Consider the following 9,387-nt stretch of genomic DNA (forward strand, 5'->3'; position numbering starts at 1 on the left):
TCATCGAAGATGAACTTTGAAATGAAAGGAGCTCGTAAAAAGTTTACGTTTAAACTTATTTTGCCAGGTGCATAGTTCCATGAAGCCTGGGAGACCAACTGTGGAAGTAATGGCTAACACCGCATGTAGGTGAGCTAAGAGATCGTGGAACACCTTCCCCTGCTGGAAACTGTCGCACAGACAGGGCACCAAAGTTTAGGATCCTTAGCTGACTTCCTCACTCTGCAGATTTTGCAGAACTGACAAGTCATACACAGAAAACTGTAACATGCGAAAAAAACAGAAGGGTAACAGTATTACATTAATAACAAGGCAAAAACACCCCTGCAAACCTAATAGGTATGCCCAAGACGGAGGTGCAGCATCAAGATGGCTGCCCCAACTAACCGAACAAAACATGAAAAAAAAGTACCAGCCATAAGGATTCCAAAAATGCTGCAACATAGAGTACAAGGGACAATAATGAAATAGCCAAAGTTTACACATGCATGCGTAATTGGTATATCTGTAAAAACATACGAGTGAAGATACCAGTCATATGCATGAGGCATACCACGGAATGTTATTGTGACTTTACCACAGATCTTACACTAGACAGCACCAGATATTTTGTGGACTTTCGCGACATATTCTTTCAGCATTTGGTTGCCGAGGAAAGGCTCACCACACAATTCACATGAGAAGTTAAAATCTCGTGTGGCGCCTCACATGTAGGTTCAGAGAACCTTTAGTCTTCAGAATTTTCCAATGTCCCACTCTGTAAAGATGGTTTAACCTGTTTCTTTTATCAAACTGAGGAAATCTTTCTTTTCATGAGCACCTGTCCACCTGATGTCCCTTTTACCAAGCCACATTCAGAACCCACCACCCTTATAGCACATCCACATCACCCTTTCTTTTATTTGTCTACATTTATTGTTTTGTTCATTGAATGTAGACAGATAAAAGAAAGTGTGATACAGAGAGGATGAGTTCATTTCACATTTTATCAGGCAGTATGGGGCCATGTTCAATACAAGAACGGGAATAGATTTCTTTCCAAAAATGTTCATGTGAAAGAAATCTCACTGTGCATTCTAGAGAAACAGTGTCATAATTTTCAATGAAAAGTTTCAACAGTGTTCTTTAATTACGATGTATATATTACTGAAACAGTCAGTAACAACAGAATGTGGTGGAGACTATGAGAGAGGTAAGGCACTTCTCAGACGCTGACCAAGTTTAACCAACGTTGTTCTTAGGACATCGCTGCTCAGCTGGTCCGCTAGCCTTGACTGATGGTGTCCACTGGTCGGTGTTCAGCGCCTTTCTGTGCCTCAAGTTTGACCACATTGAAGTTTGTTATGAGTGTGCACCACACTGCACCATAGTTTATTATCTACAAACTTTGCATTGTGTTTAATGAACTGCGTGTAGCAGTCACATCTGTAAGTCTGTGGTTCCATGAATTAGTTGGTCTCACATGTATTTCGAGTGACTGTGTCCAGGGTTGGATGGATAGATGCTCCTCGTTGGTATAAGTTCGCCTGCTGGAGCCCTGTAGAGGGCGCAGAAGGTAGTGAACCTCTGTAGGTGAGATGTGCACCCCCAGCGTTAACTGGTACCATCTCAACCTGGGTTGTAGCCACAACGTTCCTCCTACCCCCTTCTTGTTTGGCAAGCCAAGGTCTAATGAGTCTTATGTACATAAGTAACCCTACCAATATTCCCCCTATGTGTAGAATTGTGCATGTTCAGTCTTTTGGCAGTTTTCACAAAAGGTTTCCACAGCAGCATGTTAGAAACATTTACCATCATAACTAACTCTAGAAAGTTGTCTCTGTTGAAATTGACCTTTAATATGATAATAAAGAAGTAAAGTCAAATGATCATTAGATGCTGAACACAAAGTGTTCAAATTAATTATCTTTAACGGTGGCAACACCATTATGGTGTAGGAAAACCGGTTATTACTATCACATACCACTACAAAATCTATTTTACTATCCAACGACCTGCAGTAATGTATTCTAGGTAAAATTCTGTTTGGTTTGATTTCTCTATGACAGGTCTTTTGGACATTTGTTTCATCTTTCATAAATAGAGCAACTAAACATAAATGGCTTAAATTCACTGTGTAGATTGGGCTCTGGATATGACAATAACCCGTAAGGGGCCTTGTACATGCCTGTACCTCGGAGGGCTTTAATAATGCTTATTACGTACGCTGTGCATTGACTGCAACTAAATCAGTCTCTAAACGATATTCTACCACCATATGACCAATATCATCTGGTTTTCATATCTATGCTATGTCCGATCAGCAGTATGGGCAGGTTATGTGCCTGATATATCCCAAATTGTCCATTAACATCGAGAAGCGGAATGGACATAATAACTAAGATCTTATCTTCGAACAGAACAGTTGTACATAGCAAGGACTTACAGAAGCCCCATAAGTTGTCTGCAGGATCATTTGCTAATCGAAACCTATGACGAATATGGACTTGTATGTCCTTTAATAAACTTAGTAACTGTTTTGGCGTTATTGTACTGGGGGCACAGTGTCCTAAGGCCAACATATTAACTTGAAGTTGGAGGTGTTCTAGATAAGATTAAGGTCTGTAACATGCCCTGAATGTTTTCAATAACCAGTTCAGGCTGTAAATAGGCCTTGTGACCATTCTAATTTTGCTGATTGGCCGATGTCATAGAGACATTAGCAAGTTCACGTTACAAAATGTAATGGTCTGTCTATTATCTGAGACTTGAATTCTAGTTTTATTGAGGATAGAGAGCCCTTCTTGTATTACGTGAGTCATATCTACTTGGGTTTTCTGCAAGCCTCTTCACATTTTGCTTTATAGTGTTTAAGGCAGCATCAGACACAGTACCAAACAAGAAACTTAAAGCTTTACCAACAAATGGTAATAGCAAGTGCTTAGGTTGGGTGTGCAACCTGCTATATTCTGCAAAATTTTCTGCTAGATTATTTAAGAAGGTACTCAAACTTATTATTTCTTCTTCTAACTTCAAATACATATCTAAAATTCCCTTCGATTTATCAGAGTAATAACGGTTCATAAACTGCCTAACCATTAGTGCAACTTTATCAATGTCATACCTGCACTGCTCAATAAACTGGTTATATGGTTTTAGATCAATCACAAAAGTTACCAACCATTTCAACCTAGTGGTAGTGGTATCATTTATCTTTTGGAAGATAACATTTTCATACATTCATACCCTGTGCAATTCCAAACAGGAAGAGGAGAAACAGGGAACATGTTTTCCCTGAAAAATAAGAAAACTGAAGATGTGATAACTGCTAATCTTTATAACCCTATAATAAACCAACGATTGTTTGAAGCAGCTGTTTAACTTGTTCTCCTTTGGTTGTATGTGCATTTTTGGTAGGGGTCCTAGATGATTTTGATTCAACAGATTCAATCAACGTGTCTTTGTCGTCGCTATTAACAACAGAATCATTGGGCTCTACCTGTTTGTTGTGCTCTTCATGTTCAGAATCAGTTTCAGGTGACTGGTTCGTGGCTCTTAATCTTTTCTGTAATTCTGCCAATGGTATATGGTCATCTTCTTCTGAATCTGATTGTTCTTGACGGTATTGCCTTGTGATCCGAGCCCTTGAATCAGTGATGACTCGGTCTGACTCTTCACTGCTGGACTCTTCTGGAGGAACAGCATATTGGGCCTTTCTTCTGGGCTTTCCTGTTGTGTCCTTGGGAGTTTCCCAGTCATCTAATTTTGCTAACTGCAAATGTTCAGCATGTGCTTTTGTTACTGTCAGTGTCACATCTAGTTGATTTCGAATGGTGAATGTAACAGGTGAAATCTGCTCAATTACTCGGTAATGTGGCTTCCATTTGGATTGTAATTTGCTTTTTCGTTGATTGTGTCTGTAATAAACAGGATCACCAACCTTTATTTCATTTCTCTTGCTGCATTTGTCGGCATATTTTGCTTGCTTTTTTCTTTGCCCTTTTCATATTTCTGTGTACCAGCACGAAAGATTTGTGTTGCTGTTGCAGGGCAAATTTATGTTCCTCTTCCCCATGGTATTTCTTTCTGGGTTTTAGAAGGTTGTCTAGATGGTAGGACAACATCCTGGTTGCACAAGAGGAAGAAGGGTGAGAATTTGGATGACTCAAATATGTTGAACTGGATTGCTGCGAAGGTCTGGTTCAAGTACAGATCCCATGTTGTTAGAGAATCATCAAATTTCTTAGCTAGGACATCACATAGTGTCCTATGAAAACGTTCTACTCTCCCATTGGCGTGAGGGTGGTAGAAAGAAGATGTCGAGTAGTGAATCCCCAACGTGGCAAGAATTTCCTTCACGACATGATTCACATTTTCCGTACTATTGTCGGTGACAATCTCTAGTGGAGAGCCATATCTTGGAAATATTTCTTCTGTTAGCAGGTGAGCAATGGTTTCAGCAGTCTTGTCTGGTACTACAAAAGCTTCTGGCCAACCACTTTAATGATCTACAAATCCTACAATGTTTTTGTTACCTGATAAAGTGATTGGGTAAGGGCCCGATAGATCCATGCTTATTTTCGCAAATGGATAAGGAGGTACATCAGTTACTTGGAGGAGTGGCTTCTGTTTGTGTAGAGATCAGGCCAGGCAAGTAATACAACAGGAAACACGTACTCGTACAAATCCTTATACATGTTTGGCCAGTAATATTTCGTTTTCAAGGCATCAAATGTTTTATCGATTCCCATATGCCCATTCTCATCATGGCACTGTTGGATTAGTTGCCCTTTTAAATGTATCGGTAGGTGTAATCTTGGGATGGGTTCATCATCCACATCGCTGATGTAGTATAGCAACCCTTTGTCACGTGTCATGATGCTGGCAAGAGTAATGACCCCTGCGTTAAGGGTCATTGGCTCAACCACATGTGGTTGTCTAAGAGTGCCATATTGACCGCACCAGTGAACTTGATTAAATTCATACATATGAAAGAGAGTACCACCCAACTGCAACAATAATACCTTTTATTAGGACTATACACATGAAGATACGAATCACCAAAATCAGATAACTAATATGGAAAAACAATCAACAAGTATTTGAGGACTTTACCACATTAATCCTCAACCAGAATGAAGATAATGAAATTCTGACATAACCATGGTTCTAGTAGGTGGGAAACATTTCATCTACCCCCCAAAATATTAATACCAACCAATCCCTGTCAAGACGAATAGTCTAAAAGATACAGGTGGAACGCCAGACTGAAGGTAAGAATGCAAGGAACTTACCATATATCCCTGTGTCCAGCGTCCCAAGGGATTCTAGTTGGTATGAGTCCACTGTGGGAACTGCCACCAACTACAATGGTTCTTGAATTTATAGGTGCCTGGCGGACATCAGAGGGGACAGCCTGTGACTTGACCAAGAAATATTAAAACTGATACTTGAAACTCAGTAATTGTGTTACTCAAGCATCAGGTTTTAATCCATAGCAAAACTATTAATTGATCTTATGATTTGATAACTGAGCCAGCAGACGGTACTGGCTACCTTCACCTATAATTTTAATTGTCCTGGAGTAAATAATATTGACGATATAGTTCAAATAAAGATGGTAACAATAGTCTTCCACTGAGTGTTATGGAAGGTAATACTGTATCTCTTCCAAAATAATCCAGTTAACATAAGTTAGACCATATGCCCTGAAAACTAGTTACTATGGGATCAATTACATGACAAAAACATTTAAGTTAGATTGTAATGTTGATAGTAAATTGTGACATGAATTGTCCGTGACAAGCACAGACACCTTAATACAGGGCTTCGTCACACCCATCCATCAAAAAGAACTTCTTGAGGGAATGGCAACCATCCTGACCTTTTTCTAACAGGGTTTTTGTTCTTTGTATGGCTTCATCTTTTAACTGTTCCTTTGTCATATGAAGGTCAAAGTCCAAGGGTATTGGCTTCTCAAAGATCTCCAATCTTGGTCCTTCACATCAAGCATATGCTTTACGCTTGAATTAGGTAGAGTCAAGCGCATTAATTTCTAAGCTGTTATCATTCTCCATAGGTTCAACAATCTCATATGGCTTTCTGCTATTATCATCTGGTGGAACCGTGGAGAGAATATCTGCACAAGTTTTTCTGTGCCCACAATATACTGAAGCTGACAGTTTTATCCTGCCATTCTGACTGCCCAGAGCTGTACTTTCTTGTTTTGCATGGGTGACTCCAACAGATACTTCATTGGTTTGGGATCAGTTTTGATTACAAAGTCTGCATTATGCAAGTAATGGTCAAGGTTCTGTAAGCTGAAATGTATTGCATAAGTGTCTTTCTCTATAGTTGCCCAGCGCATCTGATTGTCACTCAGCTTGTGTGACAAGAAATGAATGGGTTTTTCTGTTCCATCATCGCTTAACTGGGCTAGACAAGCACCAATGCAGTTGTCACTGGCATCCGTATACAGGATGTATGGTTTGCTGGGGTCTGGGCATGTCAGCAAAGGAATTACTCTGAGGCTTCGTTTTAGCAACTGGAAAGCTCGCTGACATTCATCTGTCCAGAAAAACCTAGCATACTTCTTCAAATGAATGATTGGTTCTGCAATTTTAGAAAAGTTTGGAATGAAGCTACGATAATAATTACTCATCCCAATGAAACTTCTGACTCCTTTGACAGATGCTGGAGCTCCCATAGACAGTACGGCTTCAACTTTCTCTTCCTCTGGCTTGATCCCACTCTGGTTGATCGCGAATCCAAGATAGTTTGTGTCAGATTGGGCAAAACTGCACTTAGAAAGTTTAAGCTTCAGTGAATGTTGTCTCAAACAATCAAAAACAATTTGTATGTGAGACCTATGATCCTGTAAGGTGTTGAGAAAATCAAGCTATCATCGAGATGTGCTGTTGCAAATGCTTCTAGATCTTGTAGTACTATATTCATGAGTTCTATGTATATTGAAGGAGCATTACAGAGGCTAAAAGGCATAACAGAGAATTCAAACAGTCCACGGTCACATGCAAAAGCTGTCTTTTCCTTGTCCTGTTCATCCATCCATCAAGATTTGCCAGTATCCTGACTTTAAATCAAGAGTGGAGAAGTATTTTGAATTCCCAAGTTGTCTCAAGATGTCATCAATGAGTGGGAGAGGGTTGGAAATGGGTCGGTTAATCTTGTGTAAAGACCGGAGGTAAAGACTGTCTTGTCCACCACTACAATGGGAAAACTCCATGGTGACCTAGCCTGCTTAATAATCTTTGCCTCCAGCATGTCATTGATGGCTTTGTCAACCACCTTTCTTTTATTAAGTGGTGTCTGGTATGGACTGTATTTGTATGCCCTTGTCCAAGTCACTTGCAGCAAGGAGGTCCTTGAACCTAGCTTCTAAAACCTGTACTTTCTCTTTGTGCTCTTGTGGAGCCTTAACATCTAGCATCGTTGTAGCAATGCATCGTCCACAGGTTAGTTTGTTGAGTGTCCCAATTTCCCTTCAAGAGTTACTAAGTTTTCCTCTGGCACCTTATCTAATCTTCCTAACTGACACACCCTTCTTAACCTGAATGTTTTGTTTGTGGAGTTCTCTATCATAATTGGGACATTCTTATGTTTGTTCATGCACGCTAATGAGTTAATTACTGAGAGTCCTGGTTCACAAGGTAAATAGCCGGTATCTATTTCTGACACTTGGTAAAGTGTGTCATCTGGAAAGTATGGCCCTTTCACTTTTGCTCTGCACAGACATTGTGGTTTTGAAATGTTGTCCCTAGCATGATGCACAGTGGAGACAATGTGCAAATCATCTTACAAGGGTACATAAGTTTTACCTATCCTTAAACCTCCAAAGTCATTTTAAAGTCAGATGCCATGTTGTTATAGCCAGTCTCTCCCTAAATCATGTTTCTATTCATGTTACCTACCACAAAGAATTGGTGCATCAATGATACTCCTCTCATTTGAAATGTGATGTCTACACAACCATCCACTTCTAAACCATTGACAGATTGGAGTGAAACCTTCTTTTTACTTTATTTGCAGAGTTTGTGTACTTTGTGAAAAACCCTTCTGTGAATAAGAGATACTTCAGCTCCAAAAACAATCAAACATCTATAATGTTGTTTCCCTATCCTAACTGTACACCACCTAGGACTTCCTGGCATGTACTGTTCCCTCTTTTTCCTTGACATAGGTTTTATCAAGGGAAGGAGTTTTTAGCTTAGAGATTTGTTTGATGTTCTCGTATTTGTCCCATAATTCATCCCATAATTCTTGGCTCTGTTTTGGCAATCTCTTTTGAAATGTCCTGTTTGGTTACACACCAAACACAGCATTGCTTTTGTATCAGGGGTTTCCACCTTTTTATTAGTCACCGCACAGACACTATGCCTATTGCCTGACTTCAGCCCATCATCCTCATCTGCAGTCCCTAGCCTTTGGTGTTCCCCTATTTGTCCCATCAATTCATCCCATAATTCTTAGCTGTGTTTGGGCAATCTCTTTTGAAATGGCCTGGTTGGTTACACGCCCAGCAGAGCATTGCTTGTGGTGTACCAACGGGTTCTTCCTCTTTATTTGACATTGCACTGACAATATGTCTGTTGCCTGACCTCAGCCCATCATCCCACCGGCAGTCCATGGCTTTGTGGCCTGTATGCTGATATTTACAGCATTTTGTTCTTGGACCATATTGGTCTACCTTAATAGGTTCTCCTTACGTTGACCTTCAAGTACTCTATTGACTGCTCCTAGTCTCAGGTTAAAACGGGTAACTTCTGTTTATGCGTAATGCACGCAACAGCTGTAGCCTTCATTTTAAGGTAATCGTAGGTTAATCCATCCGTGAGGAAACCTACTAACTGGCATTCTGTGGCAAGACCATTTCCATCCCGATGGAGACCAGTATACGCCCCTTCGGCTAGGTTTTAAAGTCACTCTGCAAACATCTGAACACTCTCACTGTGTTTCTGTCTCAGGGTTCTTAACACCATGAAAGCATGCTGTGTGTCATTTATTTCGGCAAATTGCCTAGTTAACGCATGCCATGTTGCCTGTTCATGGTCCTGTAAATAGTGATGAATAAAATCACTAACAGCCCCTGAACTGGAATGGTATGCCACTAGTGTTATTCTATCTTGACCTGAAATAGTTAATACGACATGTTTTCCATACCTGTGATACATTCTTTAAATTACATTGACTCCCCCTCAAATGGTTTAACATTTTGAGCTATACCCTGTGCACCTAAAACATCATTGACAGGTTGGCCAACTGCCTTGTTATTTGCCTTGCCAGTCTGGTTCAAAAGTTTCCTATCTCCTGGCCTGCCAAAACGAAGACTGTATAGGAAAGAAGTCAAAATCTCTTACCAAGGTGATCACGGTTTCAGTCCATGTTGTTTCC

The 9,387-nt window shown here is 40.2% G+C and overlaps 1 pseudogene; it reads right to left on the minus strand.

Moving 5' to 3' along the window:
- Positions 1-1,448: 1,448 nt before the first annotated feature.
- LOC137276079 (uncharacterized) lies at positions 1,449-7,426 on the minus strand (annotated as a pseudogene).
- Positions 7,427-9,387: the final 1,961 nt, after the last annotated feature.

The sequence above is a fragment of the Haliotis asinina genome, chromosome 1 (genome assembly GCF_037392515.1).
Source record: "Haliotis asinina isolate JCU_RB_2024 chromosome 1, JCU_Hal_asi_v2, whole genome shotgun sequence".
Taxonomy (NCBI): Eukaryota; Metazoa; Mollusca; class Gastropoda; order Lepetellida; family Haliotidae; genus Haliotis; species Haliotis asinina.